General features: G+C 43.8%; 1 protein-coding gene across 1 annotated transcript in view; it reads left to right on the plus strand.

Annotated features, from left to right (window-relative positions):
* The first annotated feature begins 6,620 nt into the window (after nt 1–6,620).
* Nucleotides 6,621–23,467, plus strand: part of FAM241B (family with sequence similarity 241 member B) — a 231,648-nt gene continuing 214,801 nt past the window's right edge. Inside the window, exon 1 of the mRNA XM_045514223.2 lies at nt 6,621–6,817. The gene's annotated coding sequence lies outside the window, so the exon portion shown is untranslated. The remainder of the gene's footprint in view (nt 6,818–23,467) is intronic.

A 23,467-nucleotide genomic window follows, 5' to 3' on the forward strand; every position in this document is an offset into this window, starting at 1 on the left:
CCCTGGCCTCTCGTTTGTGCAGCTTGGGTCTGCAGGGGCTGGGGAAGACCTCAACTTGGGCGTGGAAACCCCTTGTTGGTGAAAAGATTGAAGGGAAGCCACCCAAGATTTGGGACAGTTTGGTACACTGAGGCGCAGGAGGATCGGCAGCTGGCCCAGGGCTGCCTGCTCCTGGTTTGGAACGGCTCTCCCATTGTTTGGTGTTGCTACTTAAGGAAATGGCTTTCCCTAGCTGTGCTTGTGGGCTGGGCCTGGAGCCTCCCATGCCAGTCCTGTCCTTCCTGCTAGGAATTCGCTTGTGGGAAACCTCAGGGAAGGAGGCAAAGATGACAACCTATTTTACAGACTGGGAAGCTGAGGCCAAGTAGCATGAGGCTCCTCCAGGAAGCAGGGCAGATGGGAACCAGGAAAATCAGGGGTCTTGGAAGCAGTGCCCACAGATTCACCAGAGGCCTCAGGGCAATAGAACTGGAAAACAGAATTGTTCCCAGGCCTGGGTGGGGCCGGACAATGCTCAATGCCTAACAAAGGGTGGTGCTGGCCGCCCTCTGCTGGAGACAGCAGGATCTGCAGGGATCAGTCCACCTAAGCCTTCCTGCCCCAAGACTTGGTTTCTAGATTTACTGTGAGGGTTTTAGTAGCCAGAGCGATAGAAATAAAGAGCAAGAGCCCCAAACCTGAAAAACTCCATTTAAGGGCATTAAGGGAACTGCCTATCACATCTAGCAGTTATGTGGACGGTTACTTGGTTGGCCATGTGTACAGCCTGTACTGTCTGATATGTAGAAAAGGGCAGGAGAGGGTTTTTTTTTTTTTAAAGGATAGAAGAATGCAACAACAGCAAACATATCAGCGAGCATACTCTGTCTCAGGAGCCTGTCTGAATATCTTACAGATATTAACTCCTTTAATCCTCACAACTGCATGTGGTAATTCTTGCTATCTCCATTTTATTGATGGAGAAACTGAGGCACAAAGTGGTTAAGTAACTTGCCCAAGGCACATGGCAGGTAAGTGACAAAGTCATGACATGAATCTGGGTAGCATCTCCCTGGCACTCAACCTCTCTACTCCCTCGATCGCCTCGTGGAGACACATGGTTCTAAGCTTGCAAAGCCAGAGATGGCTGCTACTGCAGCTGTCCCCATAGTGGGGCCATTGCAGCCGCTGCTGGAGCCTCTACCTGGTCCGCATTTTGACCAGTGCACATAAGACTGGGTCAAACTGTGTCTGGGTGGTGGCCTCCTGGCTCTCTGGTTCTGGCTGTTCTCTGAGGATTCTCTGTGCTCAGAGGGGGTGGCAGCTGCCTTTGGGACAGCAAGATGGAAGAGGCACTGAGAGGGTTGGGACTGCACTGAGTCACCTTATCCAGAGCCACATTACCCTGGAACCTAGGAGCCTCTGATCACCTTGTTCTCTTTCTTTTCACCACCACTCACCAACACCCCTCTATCTCCCACTGCTGTTTCTGTGGGCCAGGGCTCACGGGTTGATGCCCACAGATGGCTGGGCTGCTGTGGACACTTAGCTCTGCTTTTTCTTCCAAACCTCAGCCACTCACCTCTCCAGAAAGCAAATGGAATACACAGAGAGGTCTTTTTCAGTCCTGTGGTGGGGATGCCCCTGCTATGCACCCTTTGTGTTTCAAGGCTGGTGACATCATCCTGACCCTTCATCGGACAAGAATGGAAGAATGACCCTCAAAATGAGTCCTTTTTCCTCACCATGGCATACGTGGAAGATGACGATACTAGTGCAGCCCACAATATTTGTGAAGCTGGAGGAGATTTGTAGGCTTTGATTTTGGACTTGGCTTGTTATATTAATTATAAGAAAAACAAGACAATAAAATGCATTAAGGAAGACTGGTTTTGCGTGAAAATTCCAAATACAATATTTACCAAATTTACTTTTTAAAAACCGATTGAGCTATACTCAACATAAAATAAACCATGCATATTTAAAGTAACAAATACATCATTAATTAAACCGTAACTATGATCAAGATAATGAACATCCCCATTCATGCTAAAAAATTTCCTCTCACCCCTTGGTGATCGACTCTTCACAGCCCTCCCCACTCCCCACCCCCCACCCCCCACTGCCCCATCTCCAGGCAACCATGGATCTGCTTTCTGTTTCTATACACTATTTTATGTTTTCCAAGATTTTATATAAGTGCATTCATACAGTATGTACTCTTTTCATATGGCTTCTTTCACTCAACATAATTATTTTGAGATTCATTAATTTCGTAGCATATATTAGTCATCCATTCCTTTTAATTGCTGAGTGGTAGTCCTCTGTATGGATATGCCATAGTTTATCTATTCACCTATTGATGGACATTTGTGTTGTTTTCAGGGTTTGTTGTTGCTGTTGTTAATACAAATAAAGCTGCTAAGAACATTCATGTGCATGTCTTTGTACAGATACATACTTTCATTTCTCTTGGGTAAACTTCTAGGATTGGAGTAGCCAGATCATACAGTAAGTGTATATTTAAGTTTATGAGAAACTGCCAAAGTATTTTCCAAAGTGGTTGTGTGATTTTATAGTCCCAGTTTCTCCACATCCTTGCCAGTATTTGGTATGGCCAGTCTTTTAAGTTTTAGTCATTCTAATGGGTGTGTGGTGACAAATCATTGTGGTTTTACTTTGTGTTTCCTTAAAAATCATGTTGAGATTTTTCACCATCCACGTACTTTCTTTGGTGAAGCATCTGTTCAGATCTTTTTTAAAAAAATTGTATTATTTGCTGATTATTGAGTTTGGAGAATTCTTTATATATTTTTATGTACTATTTTTATATATATTTAATTTTTATATATTTTAAATATTATATACATTTAAGTACTTTATCAGATGTATGATTTGCAAATATTTTCTCCCAGTCTATGATTTGTCTTTTCATTGTCTTAATAATGTTTTTCAAAAAGCAGAAGTTTTTAACTTTATGAAACCCAGTTTATCAAGTTTTTTCTTTTGTGCATTGTGCTTTTGGTAATATATCTAAGAAATCTTTGCCTAACTCATGGTCACAAAGGTTTTCCCTTATATTTTCTTTTCAAAGTGGAGTTATGTAAATCTTACATTTAGGTCAATGGCCCATTTTGAGTTAATTTTTGTGTATAGTGTAGGTATGGATTGAAATTCATTTATTTTCAATACAAATATCCAATTGCTCCAGTACCATTTGTTCAAAGATGATCCTTTCTCTACTGAATTGCCTTTGCACTTTTGTTGAAAATCAATTGTCCATATATGCGCGAGTTTATTCTGAATTCTTTAGTCTGCTTCACTGAATGATGAAGAGAAAGTGCAAGAGTGAACATTTTTGTCTTATTCCTGATCTTCGGGGAAAAGCATTCAGCCTTTCATCATTAAATATGTTAGATGTGGGTTTTTCATTGATGTTCTTAATCAGGTTGAGGAAGTTCTGTTATATTTCTTGTTTATTGAGAATTTTTATCGAGAATGGATGTTGGAATTTGTCCAATGCTTTTTCTCCATCTTTTAAAATGTCCTAATGTGGTGGATTACATTGACTGATTTTCGAATGTTAACGTTGCATTCCTGGAATAAGCCCCACTTGGTCATGGTGTATTACCCTTTTACTATATTGTTGGGTTTGATTTGCTAAAATTTTGTCTAGAATTTTTACATCTATGTTCAGGAGGAATATTGGGCTGTTGTTTTCTTATGAAGTCTTTGGTTTTGGTATCAAAGTAATGCTCGCTTCATAGAGTTAATTGGGAAATATTTCTCCCTTTTCAATGTTCTGGAAGAGTTTGTGTAGAATTGGTATTGTTTCTTCCTTAAACATTTGATGGATACCCCAGAGAAGCTACATGAGCCTGGAGTTTTCTTTGTAGGAAGATTTTAAACTATAAACCTAATTTCTTTTGTGTATATAAGGCTATTTGGGTTGTTTATATCTTCTTGAGAGCTTTGGCAATTTAGTCCTTCAAGGAATTTGTCCATTTCATCTAAGATGTCAAATTTATTGGCATAAAGTTGTTCCCGTATTATCCTTTTAATATCTGTAGAATCAGTAGTGATTAGGTCTTTCTTACTCCTGATCTTTGTAATTTGACTTTTTTCCCTTTTCCCTAATTAGTCTGGCCAGGGAGTTAGCAATTTTATTGATCTTCTCAAAGAACCAGCTGGATAATTCTCATGAGTATATAAACAGGCTATATTCTTCCCACCTGAAGACAAACAAGCAAGCAAACCTCTCTTGATCTTATTACCCTCCATAGTCACCACCCTACTTCTCTCCTGCCCTTCACAGCAACCACTTTGAAAGAGTGTCCATACTTTGTCTCTTGGTTTCTTACCTCTTATTCACTATCGACCCTCCCCAATACACTCCTGTCCCCACCCTGCCACCCTAATTGCTCATTCCAGGATCACTGATGACCTTGTAACCAAATCCAGTATTCCTCAGTCATTCCTTTTATCTCCCTGACTTGTCTGCAGCACTTGGCTGACTGGTCACCCTCTCCTCCTTGAAATGCTTTCTTGTTTGTCTTCCAAGACACCAGCCTTGCCTGGTTTTTCTCTTACTTCTGTGGCCACCCCTTCTCAGTCTCAGTTGTTGGTTTCTCTTCCCCAATCACCCAGCATTTGAGGGCCTCATCTGCCTCTTCTATCTCCATTCACTTCCTTGGTGACCTCTTCCAGCTTCATGGTTTTAAACCCCTCCCCCCCAGTGACCTTTCTCCCTTGGAATCATATATCCAACTGACTACTCAACATCTCTTCTTGGATGAGTAATAGAAACAGACACCCTACACCTACAGTTTCCAATACTGATGCCTAATACTCCTCCCCCAAAACCTGATCCTGCAGCTCCTCTGCACCTCAGGGAAGGACCACTCTGTCTTCCCAGTGTTCCACCACCAGATGGCAGCATGGCTGGCTCTCGGTTTCATCTGGTCAAATGTCACCTCCTTGGTGAGACTGTCCTTGGCCACCTTCAATAAAAGTGCAGTTTAATCTGCAATAAACTGCAGATTTAAATCTGCAGAAGATAAAATCTCCTTCCTTAACACCCGCCCCCCCCTTCCTGGCTTTGTTGTTCCTTTAGCACCTACCGCTGTGTAACTGCTCTATACTTTACTTAGCTTGTTTTTTCCCTGGCTTCGCTGTTGGAGTGAAAGCTCCGTGAAGTGCGAATGTGTGTTTATTTTGTTCACCGTTTGTCTTAGCTTGAGTTCTCTTAAACTTCTGAGACAAACGCTTCATACAGGTAATGTACGTGAGAAGTGATCCCAGGGAGCAGAAATGAGGAACACGGGCGAAATGAAACACGCAAGGAGAGGGGGCATATGAATGCATGATTGTGGCAGCCACTGCAAGGGGGTTGCTAACTCCTTGGGAACCCCATGAAGAGGCTTGGGGATGAACTCTCCGCCCAGGACATGAAAGAGGGGAAACATTTCTCCATCAGCTCCCATTAATCAAGAGCGGCCCCACAGGCACTAACTTCCCTCACTTTAGGTTGTACATGCATGAGTACCAAACAGGCATTTCTAACCATGGCCTCAGAGGTGCCCCAGGGCAGGCTGGAGGTAAGGCGCTGCTCTGTCACACCTGCTTAGAGAACTGGATCCTGCAGCCCTGGATGAATTAAAGTATGAGGCCAAGATGATTTGGGGTGGAGCAAAGAGGTGTCTGGTCCCCACTGTATCTCCAACACCCAGCCCAGTGCCTGACACGTAGTAACAGATCAGACAACAGATCTTGAGATGTTGAATGAGGGAAAAGAATGAATGAGGGTGAGCTGGGGAGATAACTATCCGTGGGGAATAAACCCCAAGCAGTCCCTGACTTTGTTCCAGACAACCCAGGGGACTGGAGGGTGATGCCAATGCTCATGGACATTAGGAGGTGCTGAGTCCATGATGGGACCCTGGGATGGACATGAACTCTGGCCTCCTGATCTTTGAGAAGATGACCTCTTCTTTGGGTAACCTCTCTTCACTGACCCCTTTTCATACTTGTTACGCACCAGCTCTGTACTCATCTCTTTTCACCCATAATAATGGTTTATAGTACTTATGTTACAGAAAAGCAAACTGGATCGGAAGAGTTAAGGATAATGCTCAGGGTCCCCCATCTAGTAAGTGGTACTGCCGGGATTTGAAAACATGTCTGACTCCAGGGCTCTTGCTCCCTACGTGCTAGCCTGGCATTTGAGGTCCTATCTACCATTCCAGCCTCACCCCTGACCCTCACTCCAGTCAGCCGGTCCCTGGACTTAACCAGTTCACTCTTATTTCACATGGTTCGACCTCTCATCTCACCAGAAAACAGCGAACTCTCAACTTTTCCACATTCTCCGCTCCCCATTCCTTCGAGCCTGACTTCAATTCTGTGTAGAAGGACTGGTTTTTATGATTGCTTATTTTGCAGATGAGGAAAACTGAGGTTAGCCTAGTTTGGCAAGTTGTATGCCAAGAGGATCCACCAGCAACCGCAAAGCCTGGCCCCCTCCAAGCCCCTGCCCTGCATACCACCCTCCTGGAGCCTGGGAAGAGCCCAGTAATATTATGGGGCCGATGGCTCTGGCACGGGGTCCTGGCTGCCTGAGTCTGAGCCCTTGGAGGGAGCCTGATAAGCAGTCCTGAGAAGTGCAGGAAGGCAGAAAGCACGTCTCCTGGCGCGGCTGTATATCGCCACTGGGTGGCGCTGCTGGCTCACGGCTTGGAGCCTAGTACGCAAACTCCACCCCACCCCCAGAGCCCGGGTCGGCGCCGTGGCGGCAGCTGGAGTGTGCCCTTCACCCCATACCCTAAGGAGCGGCCACAAGGTGAGTGAGTCTAAAATACTATAGGTACCTGCATGTAGTAGACACTCAATAAATAGCCGTTAAATGGGAAACAGAGACTGGATACTAACAATAGGTTACTATTACTGACCATTCTTAGGTGGCTCTGTGGTGTGTGTGTGGGGAGGGGGTGTGCACCATGCTTAGCACATTCTCTTCATCCCATTTAGTCGTCACAGCAGCGAGGCACATGCTTTATTCCCGTTTTGCGGGTGAGGAAACTGGGGCTTAGGTCAGTGAGTGGAATGGAGGGAAGAACCAGGATTTGAAGCGCTCTGCCCGCATCCCGCAGGATCACCTGTTGGTCCAGTGCCTCCTCCTCATTCACCCCAAACGGGACCCCAGGTGAAGTCCCCCGCCCTGCTCAGCCCGCACAACTTCAGCCCCGGGCATAATGCGACCACTAGAGGGAGGCCTCGGCCTGAGGACAGCCACAGAAGGGCCTAGAATGAGGCTGGGAAGTTGGCGGGGACTTACGTGCGGGAATGAGACAGGCAGGGCGGCAGCCGGGCACTGGAGGGCAGTTTCTTCGTCTGTGAAAGGGGAATAAACACCCCGGCCGGGAGGGCCACTGTGCGCAGCCGGGGGACCACGCACACACGCACGCACAAGAGTTGAGGACGCCGCAGCCAGCCCCGCCCCAAGCCCCTGCCCCGCGCGCTGAGCAGGCGTACTGACAAGCAACAATTGTAAGAGTGGCCCCTGAGTGTACTGTCTATGCTACCGATTTGTTTTGCTCTTCTCAGACTCCCCAGCTGACAGGCAGGATTTTGCTTGCTTCGTGCCCTGCGGTCTCCGCAGCTCATAGATCGCGGTGCTGGGTGCGTGGTTGTAGTAAGTAAGCAAGTGCTGGCTTAGGGAAGGCAGTGGCCTGGCGCATGTAGCAACTGTGCTGGGCCAAGCCGCCGGGACTCAGGGAGTCCCTTGTACCCCTCGTGCAAACCCCAGAGCGCCAGACTCGGCGTGTTGCTCTGCTGTACAGGCTGTCACCCTGGTCAAATCTTTGTCGGCCTAAAGGCCTCTCTCCCCTCCTCTCCAGAGGAGCATCTAAGGGTTTCCAGCTGTGATGCCTCAGGGGCTGGCCATGCCAGATGTGAGGATGCCCTTTAATGCCACCTGTCACCCTGTCATGGCTGCGCCAGCCCCTCGCTCTCCCTGCTCCTCTATCCTTTCCTCCATCTGCCAAAATGAACAGGTCTCCCCTGTGCAATATCCAGAGAAAAATCCTCTGAAATCACTGCAAATAGAAAAATGTCAGTGTTGACTTGAGAAACTTAAGTCTGTGCTTGAGGCAGACCTTGTAGCAGCTTCTAACAAGGACCCAGGCTAAGACACTGTTACTGAGGGGCTGTTGGGGCTTGGCTTCCTGATTGGATTTTTTATGACTGGCCTTAGCTGTCCTCGTGATGCTGACTTGGGTGACACTGGGGAGCCTCTGGCAGTGAAGGTCCCTTTAGAATTGTCTGGATCCTGGGGGCAGCAAAGGTGGGTCTCAGAAACCAGCTCCACTGAGAAGAGCCACCCAAAGGCTCCTGGCTCATGTTGCCTGGAGAACTAGAACAGGGTGTCACACCCAGAAGGGGAACCAGCACGTGGAGAATATTGGCCAGGGCCAGGGTATGTGTACCACATACCGCAGTATCTCCCACCTTAGATCTGTGAGGAAAATTCCACCTGGGGCTGGGGATTCTGAGTGGGAGCTGGAGCAATCTATGCATACAGCAAAGGCCCATAGAAAGAACTCTTCATTAGAGGAGGAGTCACCAGGAGAAAAAAATGGGCCTATGAAAAAAGGTGCAGCCAAGGGGATAGGACACAGGGCAGGGGCTGCATCTCATAATCCCTGTAGCTCTAGCACCTCAGAAGACACAGGCCGGTGCTCAGTAAATATGTCAAATGAATACATGACTCAGAGTATAACCTTCCTCAGCAATGGATTTTACTGGCAAAAATTAGTATTTGTACTTTAGGCTCTGTATAAGGTATATGAGAAAATAGCTTCTAGTAAATAAGGGCAATTTATGGGAAGAGACAGTGGTAAACAAAAAATACAGGAGCTGAATTATAGTTTGTATTGGATGCAATAAATAATAGATCTGAAAGTGCAAAAACCCAGTGAGAGGTACAAGGGACCAGATGGAGAAGCATTCCCACCATGCAGAGGAAAAGGGTAAGGACAGAGCAATATGAGAACACACAGGGACAAGGGCCATAGAAACCTAACCTGAGGGACAATCATTCTCTGCCTGCCACCAGACACACAAACACAAACACATGTATGTGTGCACACACACACACTAAAGGAAACAGGCAATAATTTGTGAGAGAAGTAAACTCTTGATTGAAAAAAAGAAAAAGACAGAATAAAGTTTAAAATGTTCAGTTCTGGCACTTCTTTCATTTTCTCCAGTGCTTATAGAGAAAGTGATAATATTTATGAGTTCCCAGGGTAAAGAGAGGAGGCACCCAGTCCCTAGGCTTCGGGACCAGAATCTCAGCTGCCTGTTGCCCACCCATGGCACACGGGTGAGCCCTAGACACTCACGTAGGTGTCCTAAGAACGGTGACAAGGATGTCCATTGCAGCACTGTTTATAATAGTGAAAAATTGGAAGCCTTCTAAGTATTTGCCAAAATAGAGTTGCTACCTGGTGGTCTGTTCTTTTAGTGGAATATTATACAGCACTTTAAATGAAGGAACCAAAGCTCTATGTATCAAAGCTCAAGAATGCAATGTTGAATGGGAAAGCTAGCTGAAAATGATACATAGTATTGATTTTAAAATGAGGTATTGCTTGTGGATATCTATATAAGAAGTAAAAGTATAGAAATGAGGAATGGATGGAGATATATCAAATTCATAAGCCTCTGTAGAGGGACAGGGGAAATGGGGCTGGAGACAGTAGAATTCGACATTACCTGTACAGCTTATTTATTTTCTTTAAAAATTAGAAACAAAATGTTCAAATGTGAGTATTTGTCCATTTGGGATATCCACAGATGAAAATTTACGTTATTCTCAGTAGCTCTCTGTATTTTTTTTTTCAGTTGATTTACGATATTGTGTTAGTTTCAGGTGTATATCAAAGTGACTCAGATTTTTGTTTTCAGATTATTTTCCATTATAGGTTATTACAAGATACTGTGTTATACAGTAAATCCTTGTTGCTTATCTGTTTTATGTATAGTAGTTTGTATCTGTTAATTCCATACTCCTAATTTATCCCTCAACCCCCCTTTCCCCTTTGGTAACCGTAAGTTTTTCTGTCTGCAAGTCTGCTTCTGTTTTGTATATAGAGTCATTTGTATTTTTTTTAGATTCCACATATAAGTGATATATAATATTTGTCTTTCTCTGTCTTACTTACTTCACTTAGTATGATATTCTCTAAGTCCATCCATGTTGCTGGAAGTGGCAATATTTCATTCTTTTTGTGGCTGAATAGTATTCCATTGTGTACACATCTTCTCAAGCCTATCGTCTGTTGATGGGCACTTGGGTTGTTTCCATGTCTTGGCTATTGTAAATAGTGCTGCTGTGAACACTGGGGTGCATGTATCTTTTCAAATTAGAATTTTTATCTTTACTGGATATATGCCTAGGAGTGGGATAGCTGGATGATATGGTGGCTCTATTTTTAGTTTTTTAAGGAGCCTCCATACTGTTTTCCATAGTGGCTGCACCAATTTACATTCCCACCAACAGTGTAGGAGGGTTCTCGTTTCTCCACACCATCGCCAGCATTTATTATTTGTAGACTTTTTGAGGATGGCCTTTCTGACAAGTGTGAGATGATACCTCATTGTGATTTGTGATTGCATTTCTAATAATTAGTGATGTTGAACATCTTTACATATGCCTGTTGGCCATCTGTATGTTTTCTTTGGAGAATGTCTATTTAGGTCTTTTGCCCATTTTTTTTATTGGGTTGTTTGGTTTCTTTGATATTGAATTGTATGAGCTATTCGTATATTTTGGATATTAACCCCTTGATGGCCGCATCATTTGCAAATATTTTCTCTCATTCTGTGTGTCGTTGTTTTTTATTTTATTGATGGTTTCCTTTGCTATGCAAAAGCTTTTAAGTTTGGTTAGGTCCCATTTGTTTATTTTTGCTTTTTTGCCTTGGGAGACTGATCTAAGAAAACATCGCTATGATTTATGTCCGAGAATGTTTTGCCTATGTTCTCTCCTAGGAGTTTTATGGTGTCATGTCTTATATTTAAGTATTTAAACCGTTTTGAATTTATTTTTGTATATGGTGTGAGGGATTTTCTTTTGCAGGTGGATATCCAGTTTTCCCAAAATAAATTGTTGAAAGACTGTCCTTTCCTTACCGAATGGTCTTGCATCTTTGTGGAAAATCTGTTGACCATGTACATGTGGGTTTTTCTAGGTTCTCTACTTTATTGCATTGGTCTATATATCTGTCCTCCTGTTAGCACTACACTGTTTTGATTACTGTGGCTTTGTAGTAAGTTTTTAAATGAAGAAGTGTGAGTCCTTGAACTTTGTTCTTCTTTTTCAAGATTGTATTGGCTATTTGGGGTCACCTTTATGTACTTTTTAACTTATCAAAAGAAGAGGGGACAGGGCTCATGGGTAGACTCAGAATTTACTCTGCACTAGGCAAAAATGTAAGAAGGAGATTCACAGCCTGGTGGATATTTTAAGTGCAAGAGATAAAGAATTCTCTAAGAATATAAACAGAAAAGAAAGGTTATCCACAAATTAATAAAATCAGGATGGCTTCACTTGATGGTTCAGTATTAGGAGATTTAGTTACATTGTGTCAATAGATCAGATCCAAGACCCATTTCTAGAAGAAAAATTCCTTCCTCATGAAGAAAATAAAACAATCATAAACCTTTATTTGCCAAACTACACAGCAGTAAAAACTTCCAAAAAATACAAACAGAACTTAAAAATAAAGAACTAAAAGAAGAAACCCCACAATCATGTGAAATATAAAGCTTTCAGAATTTGACAATTCAGTAGACAAAAATAGGCAAGGAAGTAGAGGATTTGAATAATTAAAATAATAAGATGTATAGATGCATCTTATATCTATAAATGCATCTTATATGTACATATCCATGCATTTCACATTCTTTTGTCTTATACAACTATATGAAACACTAACAAAAATTTGTGAAGTTGCTTGGTCAAAAGATAACCTTAATAAATTTCAAAAGGTAGAGTGCTGATAGGCCATATTCACTTATCTGAATTCATTGGGATTGTAATTGAATGGTGAAAAGATAATTTTAAAAAGATTATAACTAACTGAAAAAATAATAAACACTTTTAAAAACCACTGAGTCAAAGAAGAAATCTAAACTGAAATTTAAAATTATTAGCAAAAGGGAAACAAATTATATAAAACTTACCAGATACATTTAAAACTCTTTATCTAACTCTTAAACTAAGATAAAAAACAATAAAGGAAATAAAATAGAAGGACAGCGTAGGGAATTTCTAAAAAGTCAAAAGTTGAAATAAATGTGTGGAAAAATGATTTTTAAAAGGTTAATAAAACCAAACTTCAGCTTTTATAAAAGATGAAAGAGTTAACCTCTGACAAGCCTGCATACGATGGGGTCAGTAGACGAGAAGCTAAAATGTGCAACATTTAGAACAAGAAACATGATATAACCACAGATATGAAAGAGATGAAAAGACTTATAAATGAACATGATGTGCAACTATATGGCAATACATTAAAAAAAAAAAACAGAGGAATGAATGATTTTTCAGAAGAATATAAACTACCAAAACTCATCCAAAAAGAAAAGAAAACTTGGATAGACTCATAACCATACGCAAGATTAAAATGTGATGAAAAGTCTGTGACTTAGTACGACTCAATAATGGAAAGATAAATAACCCAGTTTAAAAACGGGCTAAGACTCTGAGCAGACATTTCTCCAAGGAAGACATACAAACGGCCAACAGACATATGAAAAGACGCTCTATGTCCTTAGTCATCAGGGAAATGCAAATCGAAACACCAGCGAGAGGCCACTTTACACCCACTAGGATGGCTAGAGTAAAAAAGTTAGATTAATAGCAAGTGTTAGTGAGGATATGGAGAAACTGATGCCCTTTTACACTGCTTCTGGGAATGTAAAATGGCACAGTCACTTTGGAAAACAGTTTGGCATTTCCTCAAATGATTAAACATAGAGTTACCATACAACCAGCAATTCTACTCCTAGGTATATACCCAAAAGAAGTGAAAACAGATGTCTGCACAAAAACTTGTACATGAATATTTATGGCAACATTATTTATAATAGCCAACAGGTGGAAACAACCCGAATGTCCGTCGATAGATGAATGGATAAACAAAACATGTTATAACCATACAATAGAATGTTATTTGACCATAAAAAGTAATGAAATTCTGATACATGCGACAACATGGATAAACCTTTAAAACATTACGTTAAGTGAAAGAAACCAGTCCCAGAAGACCACACAATTATGTGATTTGATTAATATGGAATGTCTAGAATAGGAAAATCTACAGAGATAGAGAATAGATAAGTGGTTGTGTAGGATTAGGGGTGGGGTACTTGAGTTAGGTGCTGATAGCTAAGGGTGTTTCTTTTGAGGTGTCAAAAATGTTTTAAACTGACTGTCATGATGGTTCCACATGTTTGTAAATGTACTAAAAAACATTGAACCACTTTAAATGGATGACTTACATGGTATGTGAATTGTATCTCAATAAAGCTGTTAAAAAAGCTGTGACTTAGAAATGCATCAGGTCTAGATGATTTTTACAGTTGATTACAGCATTAATAAGGCATTACTAGCTGCTGTAACTTGCCTCCTTAAATCTCAGGGGCTTAACACAACAGAAGTTTATCTTTTACTCACATAGAGACCAAAACAGGTGTTCCTCATTGGTTGTTGGCTGTTTCCCAGTGGTAATTCAAGAATCCATGTTTCTTCCAACCTGTGTCTCCACCGTCTTCAACAGATAGCTTGTGAGGTCACTGCAAAAGAAGATGGTGTAAGGAAGATGGAAAATTGGAGGTTTTTCTGGCCCAGAACTAGAAGGGGGTCTGCCACATTCCATTAGCCAGAACTTAGTCACATATTACCCTAAAGACAAGAGAGGCTGAGAAATGTCATTTAGTGTGAGCCCAGTAGGAAGAAGAAATGTTGAGTTCCAACCAAATTTTAAAGAACTGAAACTTCCTGTTATTCAAACTATTCCAGATTATTGACAAATATTGAAAGCCCCTCCAATCCACATTATAAGCAAGCATGATCTTAATAACAAAAATTTATGAATATGGTACCAAATAACTATAGGCTAATTTCACTTGAGATTATACATGCAAAAATTCTGAGTATACAAAATTTAAAATTAGGAAATCTATCAAAATAAATGAAGAGTAATTTAAAAGACAATGATTGCATAATTTAATCAATAATTGTTAAAAATACTATTGATAAATTCCATAGTGATCCCTAATGACAATTATAACACAGGAATGCAAAGACAGTCACTAGACATGATAAAGGCTTGAAGTGGAATAAAAACTATTCAGGACACAAACAACAGAGGTGAAGTAAAGAGCTGATCCAGATGAAAATGGGGCGAGGGGAGCAGAGCTAGGAAATCTGAGTAAGCAACCCACCATATTTTTACCACTATATAAAAATGACAGAAGAGAGATTTATGTAGTAATAAAAAATATCTTGAACCACGCTTTCTTCTTAAGGTTCAGGAAAACTAAGTTCACATAAAAATAAACTATCAAGAAATACTGAGGTCATATAATGAAAAAGAATATGAAAACAAATATATGTATGTATATGTATGACTGAAACATGCTGTACACCTGAAGTTGACACATTGTAACTAACTGTACTTCAACAGAAAAAAAAAAAGAAATACTGAGGTCAAATCTTACTCGAATTTATTATAAGAAAAAAAGAAAAAAGGGAATAAGGAGCAGAATACTATTGCTACATCAATAAAAACATAGCAGAGAGACAAACCTATACCAAAAAGTGTAAAACTAACCTATTATCTCAAGGTGATTAAAAAATACATTAAGAAATTGATATAAAACATGAAAGAGTAACAAATTAGAATTAGAAAAATCTGAAATGTGGTGGCAGAATTCCAGGAAAGAATTAGAGATAAAAGAAAAAGCATCACTTCATAAATTAAGACTACAACAGAAGAAACATAGTGAATAAACACAATAGATGTGTTAAGAGAAACAGAAGTGACAAATATTGAAGAGAGAAAAAGAAGATCCAACACATCCCTGAAGAAGAAAACCAAAATAAGGGTACAGAAAGCTTAAAAACTATTATTCAAGAAATCTTTCTTGAAATAAAGAAGATTGGAAACTATGTATCAGACAGAGCACACCACAAATCTGAGAATATCAACCCAAATCTGAGAATATCAACTGAAATATATTCTAAGAAAATTACTGGACTTAAAAGAAAAAAAATTTCTCTGGTCATCTAGGCAAAAAAAAAAAAAAAATTAAGTGAGTTAGAAGGGAAAGAAAATTAGATTACTGGCAGATTTTTAGACAGCAAATCTTTATGACGGAAGAAAATGGAGTGACATATTTAAGATACTCAGCATGGCCTAGTTCTGGTGGGAAACCTCCTCCTGGCCTGCAGATGGCCCCCTTTTCCCTGTGTCTTTAGACGGCTGAGAGAGGAAGCTCTGGTGTCCCTTTTCTTAAAAGGGCACTAATCTCATCATGGGGGCTCACCCTTTGACCCCATCCAAACTTGATTACCTCCCAAAGACCCCGGCTCCTAATACCATCACGTTGGGGGTTAGAGCTTCACTGTATGAATTTCAGAGGGACACAAATATTCAGTCCATAACAAGAATGCATTCGAAAGGTACTGACAGGCAGCTTGATAGGCTCACTGATGGTTGGATGTACGTAGAAGGAAGTGGGAGGTAAGGATGAATTCCAGAACCCTGGCTTTTCTGAGAGTTAGATGGTGGTCCCTTTGACAGGTAAAGAGCTGACAGAGGAGTAGCAGTTTCAAAGCTGTCAAGGTGTTTTGGCCACAGGGTGTGGAGCCAAACTGCCTGGGTGTGAATCCTGACTCCCTCACTTACCAGCTGTAGGGTTCTTGGACCCACCCCTTAACTTCTCTATGCCTCTCAGGATGTGACATTACCCCAATCACAAGAGTGTGAGATTCCACGGAAGCCAAGCGTCCACGTAGAGGGTCGGGACAGCCTGGCGCACAGAAAGCACTCAGTCACTGTGGTTCTAGCTAAGACTGGGTAGCTCCAAGGCTCTACCATGGCTTCTGGTTTGATTGGTTCCACCACATTCAGTAATCTCCTGGGGAAAGTCAAGGTATCTATCCTTCTGTCCCAGCATCTGCCCTTTGCAGTCTCTCTCAGTCTGCTTTACAAGTGCCCTAAAGCCTTTGAACTCACGGAACTTCCCCCCATAGGGTGCAAGAATACTCTTAAAATCAAATTCCACCAGTGCCTGCTTGCTGGGGTTGGGTGGTGGTCTTGGAACTTCAGAATCCAGACCCCAGCCCTGGCCCTGTCGGGGACATTCCTGAGTTGGGCACACTGGTGGGGTGGAGGCGAAGAGGTGCATTGTCAGGGGACTGCAGCTGCCCAGCTGGAGGCTGGGGGTCCTGAATAGCTTCACAGCTCTGAGCTGCCTCGCTGAATGGGCGCTCAGCCCCTCCCGGGCGGTGGCCGGAATAGATGACATTTTCATTGCAAACTAAAAGGGGAGAAATCCAATTACTTTACAAAGAGGCTCTGTAGGGGCCTCACGGCCTAGGGAGAGAAGGGGAGGGGAAAAGGGGGAGAGGGAAGGGAGAGGGTGTGTGTGTGTGTGTGTGTGTGTGTGTGTGTGTCTGTAGGCTCCCACCCAAGCCAGGAGAAACAAAGCTCTAGGGGGCATGAGGGGTAGGCCCGGAGGCAGGAGAGGTCGTACTGGGGGTCTTAATTCATTCCTTTCTGCTAGAGGGTCTGCCTGGGAAGCTTCAGGTCCCTGGAGGCTCTGGGCAGCCAGGCCTCCTTCGTTCGAGCCACGTGGGTGGTGCAGGAGAAGCCCCAGCCCCTCTGAACCCCACTCTCTGGCCCATCAGACCAGGGATTCCCAGACTCAGGAATTTATTGCACACATCCACCTAAACTATTCATCCTTTTTCTTTAAATTTATTTAGAGTGTATTATTTAAAATTAGATTTAAAGAGAAAAGTTTATGTCCTAAGTGCAAATAGAAAAAGTAGAAGTTAATTCTTAAACAAAATATGATTCAATAGCCCAATGTTGTTAAACCTCAGCCAAGTATTGGGATGGCCAAGGACTTTAGACCTGGAAGCTGAGATAACCCAGGGGTGGGTGGGTGGGAGTGGAAGGGGGCGTTGATAGCAAACGTTTGCAACAAACCCTGATTTCTCCTATGCCTAATCCAGGAGAATTAAGAGGATTAGAAAGGAACACTTAGCTCCCTCAGCGGTTCAAACAGCTGAAAGCCTGTGCCTTGAGGCCCTCCCAGCCCTGGCCCTGGGGTGGTGGGGGTGGCGGCTTCTACCTGGCTGCCCTTACCCTTGGTTGCCCAACTTCTTAGTAAGAAATAGGGGCAAAGCAGGGATCTATTGTATTATTGGACAGACCTGCTTTCTGTGCTCTGTGGGGTCCCAGGAGGTATGAGGGGCCTGGGGGCAGTGAAAGATGATGGTGGACCCAGAGCAACAAGAAAGTCCAGGCTTCCACTTTCCCTCCTCTTTGGACTTGGGATGAAGGGCCGCAGACCCCCTGCTAGAGGAAATTAGCAGCTGCTTCCTCCCACCCAGCCAGGGCAAATCAGCGTTCAAAAGTCTGCCTTTCCTGAGGCCACACGGTGTGCCCCTTTATGGCTCCTTCCCTGTCCCCTCTCTCCCCATCGGAGCTAATTGAACTCTCCTGCCCAGGAGTGACAGGTAGTCTTCCCAGGCACAGGGACTTGTGAGCTTTGGAGGAATTAAGATTTTAGAGATGCTTCTGCCAATGACCTTTCCAGACTGGGGCTATTGCCTGCTTCCTCTGTCAAATGGAGGCTTTTGTGGGGATCTTTGGTCCCAGGGGTGTTTGGGCCCAAGGCTGGGACAACACTAGCTTCCACTCCTCATCCCCACCCCACCCCAAACCCTGGTGAAATTAAAGCAAACTGGGAATGGGACAGTGCTTGTTGGGGGCATGGCTCAGATTAAGCCCCACCCATGCACTACTGACCAATCTGGGAGCACCCTGGCCTTTGCTACTTGCTGCTCCCTCCTGCTCCTGCAGGCTATCCCTGCTCTCAGAATGCCTTAGGACAGATTAGGGAATGCAAGTCTGATCTAGAGACCCAGGGACAACCCAAGTCTTGGGCAGGGTTCTCCAGTTAGATACTTGTGGAGGGAGGCAGAGGGGGAGGTCCAAGATGGGGGTGGTCTGCATAGGCTGAAGCAGTCAAGGAAGCTTAGAGAAGGTGAAAAGAGAATAATCATAAGCAATAAAGTAGTCCCTAAGCATTTACTCCTCACAGTGCCAGGCATTTCAGAGGGCTCAACTCCTTGAACCGTCTCTACTACTCTAGGAGGTCATGAGGTCTGGCTTAAGAACACTAGCTAATCAGTAGCAAAGCTCACCTTGTATTTCCTTGCCATCTACCCATTTCTAGTCCCTATTTTTCACCTCCTATGGCATTTGACCCTGTTGAAAGCCCTACCATTTTATACTCAGTCTTTTTTGGCTTCCAGGACTGTACTGTCTCCCTGGCCTCTTCCTAATTCTCTGAGCATTCTATGTGCATCTAGGAAGATGTCCAATCTGGACCTCTGCTGCCAGGGTTTTGTGTGTGTGTGTGTGTGTGTGTGTGTGTGTGTGTGTGTGTTTGTTTGTTTGTGCATGTGCCTATGTAGATGTGTATATATACATTTAAAATATATATATATATTCCACATAGTCTATAGACTACTAGAATACTGTAATTTGGCAGGGTTGGTCCCATGTGTTGAATGTACCTAGGGTTCATTCCTTACCCTTCTCATCTATAACCAATCTCATTGTTTTAATATTTTCTCTTCCCTGACGACTCCCAAACTTATTTCCATCCCTGACAAATCCCCTGGCCTCTAAGACATACCCACCTGAATGTCTTGACTCAAAATCACAAGAGACCATCGACTAAACTCGTCTTCCTCCAGACTTTCTTTCCACCATGAAATTTTTTGTCCCAGGCTCCCAAAGTGGAAACTCCTGGGTCCTTATTGATCCATCTCTGTCCTGATACCTTTCATCCCCCTTAATGACCAAAACCTCCTCCACATCACATTGTCATAATACCCCAATATCCAGTCACCAAGGTCTTAAAGTCCTCTTATGTCAGCACACTCCCGCGTTTCCTGTCTCCAGCATCTCATACCAACTATTGAAGGAGACTCCTAACAAGTGGCACTGCTCAGTCTTTCTCCCACAAAGAGAACCCCTGTAGCATAGAAATCTCCCTGCTTAAAGATTCCTGTGCCTCTCCCTCACCACATCTCATATTACTTGCTTGTCATCTTCCACATTCACGTGCCTATGTATCCTATGTCCTGCTATAAGCATGTCTCTATATACTCCAGTCTGTTCATATTTATTCATTTGTTTTTCCAACAAATATTCTGTGGCCAGTTTGACTCTGCCCAGATAGGACAGGGGAGAGGAGTGGCAGTATTTCGGAGCTGCCTGAGGTTAACTAAGGGATCTGGACTCAGAGTGCGAAAAGGCACAGAACTTCATGGGCTCCGTGAGTCCCAGTGTCCACAGTGGACCCCAGTGCAGGAAACACAAGCAGAAGGAGAAGGTCCAGACCGCTCCCTAAGTCCTTTTCTTCCCACCTCCAACTAGTGGCTGAGCCAAGAGGCTGGAGTTAAAGCCCCTCCCCCACTGACAGCTTTACAGATCCCTCCCAGCCCCCCACCAATGTGGTTAAATCATTGTCAGAGGCACAAGGTCGGGTCACCAGCTGGCTGCCCCATGCTGAGGAGGCTAGTGGTAGTGTTAGGGGGTGGGGAGCCTATGGGAGTCCCTGCCTGCCATCTCCATGGCCCCAGATCCCACACTCCCCAGCCCTGCAGACCCTAGTTGTAATCCAAAGGGCTCCTATCCTAAGTGATGCTGAGAAGTAATCCCAGGGAAGGGTGACACCCTGGCCCAGGGAAAGCTCAAGAGCTATGGGAAGGTCACATAGACTTGGAGTTGAATCCTAGCTGCCCATGAGGCAAATTACTGAATGCTCTGAGCCTCAGTTTCTTCACCTATCAACTGGGGCAAATAATAACTCCTGCCTCTTAGAGATGTTGTAAATGTGCAGTGACAGAAGGAGCATGGGCGTGGAGTGGCAGCACTTGGTAGGCTCTCAATAATTGTCCATTTTCCTTCCCTTCTTTGGGCCTCAGGGAGCTGCTCCTAGGAGTTCTCCACTAAGCTATTGGGTCCCCATGTCCTACAGTTAGACAAAATAGTCTAGAAATGAGAGCATGGAAATATGATATACTGTAGCTTTTAGAACAGAACACAGAAAGCAACTTCTACTTTTAAATGATAAATCTCTTAGACTAGTCACAATTTACAAAGGCCTACCCCATGCATCTCCTTTAGTCCCGCAGCCATTGTGTGAGGGTGATGTAACTATCATCCCCATCTGCAGATGGGAAAAGAGGGGCAGAGAGTTTCAGTGAGTTGCTCAAGTTCACAAAGCTAAGTGTGGGCAGCATCCCTTGTTGTAAGTTTAGGTCTGGCTGTGGGGCAAGGTTCTGCCCTCCTGAAGACTCAACTAACATGGTGGGGGAGGGTTGCCAAAGCTGAGGGCAGGCTCTGGCTGCCTCCATCTCCCATCTCCCCTAATAGGGTAGGCTACTTCTTCCCCAGCCCTCTGCCCTGCCTGGAATACTCCTGCTGAATAGTCACATCCTTCTCACCTTTCAAGGCTGGCAAAAATGTCACCCTCTCTGGGAAGTCTTCTCTGACTTCATCTCCCTTGAAGATTTTCTCCTTTTCTACTCTGACTTCAATGCTGCTCCCAGTACTCACTTTCCAAGCCCGTGATGTTCCCTACCTGCCTGTTCAACAACTCCTTTCCCCGGATGGAATCCTGGCTGACAACCCCTTGGAGGGTGGGATCCATGCTAGATTGGCCTTATCTCTAACCTCTGTCCACAGGCTGCCCTCCTCCTACGTCTCCCCCTCACCCCAGTGCAGGATGGGCAGCCCACAGGCTCCAGTAAGCACCTGTATGACACTTTCGCAGTATATATCAAAAACCCTTGAAAAGTACGTACCTTCTAACCTAACAATTCCACTTCTAGGACATCTTCCTAAAGAAATAATTTAAAAATATGTATGTATAAGATACGTATAAAAGTGTTCATCTTAGTTTTATTTATAAAGGGCAAAAATTGTACACAACTTAAATATCCAACTGGGGATTTTGGGTTAAATATATTGTGATACTATACCTGACTACTCAGAATATATGTAGCAATTAAAATGATGAAATAGATCTATATTTCATTGGCACCAAAAGATGTTCATAATGTGTTAAGTGTATAAAGGAGATTACAAGGAAAAAGTATAGAGTGATTTCTCTCTCTCTCTCTTCACATATGTATGTATATGTTTGTGTGTGTGAGGGGTGTGTATGTGTGTATAGATAAAGGTGGAGATATAGTATCTACCAAATGGTAACAGTGTTATCTCTGGGTGGTGAGATTAATGGGTGATTTATAATATTTTCCTAATCTACACTGTTCTGCAGTGGGTTACTTGGGAGATTGAAGAAACAGGAAAAACATTTATTTTAAAGCTGAGTGTCACATGTTGGGCTCCAGGGGCCTCTCTGTAGACTCCCCTCATTAGAGACTAAATGAAGCCAGGTGAGGCCAGGTGGGACTGGGGAAGGGGTGGGCAGCAGGGACAGTGTAGCTGGCTCCAGCTCACCTCTGGTCAAGTCCAAGCCAGGCTGAATGACATCAGGTTTGGTTCTTGCACTGGTTGGGGTACTCAGTCTCCAGGAGGGACCTTGTAGCCAGGTGATTGTCCTGCCCCAGCCTGCACCTGCTCCATTAATCTTCCCCGTCCCAACCCAGTCGACAGAGCCCACTCTGTATGTTGACCTAAGAGGAGGGTGCCAAGGGCCTAGGGAGGGGCTCCTGCTCCATACCTGCCGTTGCTCAGCAGCTGAGCCCGGAGCCCTCATGGGGGCCAAGTGTGTCAGTGCTGATGGATGGGGAGTTGCAGGAAGGCCATTCTGTCCTGCCACCATTGCTCCACCTCCCCTGGCCCGTGCTGTTCTTTGGAGCGGCAGTCCCCTAGGCAGGATGGCTACTAGAGTCCAATATGCAAATGTCCATGAACTACACACAGACTCCTCCCCCAGTGCACATCTGCAGTACCACAAGTTTTCCCACTTAAACCTCCCCTAAGCCCAAGGACATAGCAAGTCAGATATTAGTGTTTTGACAGATGCAAAAATGGAAGCAATTAACATAGCAATTCAAATGACAGGGTAGATCTATAGTTTACTGAGTTTGAAAGATACTTATACTATATTAAGTGAAATAAGCATAGTGTGACAAAAGCAGAGTATAATTTTTCCCATATATACACGGCAGGATGTCCACCAGTTGTTAAGAGTGACTGAGCTGATATTTGAACCAGGTGTTTGTGCTCAAACCCCATGCTCATTTCACTGTCTGTCTTTGCCTCTTTGTCCTGAAGTTCTTCCCTTCTTCGTAGCTGCACCTCCTCCGGGCAACCTCAAGGGACTCCTCCCCCAACCCAGCTTAGGGCACCTCAGTCATTCTAGCAACTCTCCTCTGATGCGTCTGGGTGCTGCACCAACTGCTGCTGTGATGTCAGGGCTTGTGAGAGCCCACAGCTGGTAGCATGGGGTCTTTGCCCCCACCCCGCTAGCTGAGGGCTCCCTCCTTCCCATGTCCTCTGGCATCATCCTCATGGTACCAAGTCCAAGAGTCAAAGCTCACATATTCAAAAGTCTCCTCACTTAGATTCCACTTATTCTTCCTTTGCACGCAATCCCACTGAGCTTGGCTACCTGGCTCCGCAGGCCATGGGTGACAGGAGCAGCAAACTAGGAAATAGGAGACCAGCTTCCAGACCCAGGCAGAGTAAGGTAGCTGGGGATGGGACAGTAGAGAGAAGAGCTCTGTCCCGACAGCAATCTATGGCCATGGGACAGAGGCATGGGCACATCTCAGGAGCTCCAGGACTGTGAGGAACTGGCCCACAACTGACCCTTGTGGTGGCTCCCTAATCATCAAGGCAGGCGGGCGTGGAAGCTAATGTTTGCTGAGCTTTTACTATTTGCCATACACTTGATATTTGGCATGTGCTTTGTGGAAGGAGGTCAGGAAAGATGCAATATTTTTTTAAAAGTATACAGTTTCCTGAGGCTGCCGTAACAAATTATCACAAACTGACTACCTTAAAGCAACATAAATTTATTCTCTCACACTTCTGGATGTCAGAAGTCTGAAATCAAGATGTTGGCAGGACCCTGCTCCCTCTGAAGGCTCCAGGAGAGAATCCTTCCTTGCCTCTTCCAGCTTCTGGTAGCTCCTGGT

Source organism: Camelus bactrianus, chromosome 11, assembly GCF_048773025.1.
Source record: "Camelus bactrianus isolate YW-2024 breed Bactrian camel chromosome 11, ASM4877302v1, whole genome shotgun sequence".
NCBI lineage: Eukaryota > Metazoa > Chordata > Mammalia > Artiodactyla > Camelidae > Camelus > Camelus bactrianus.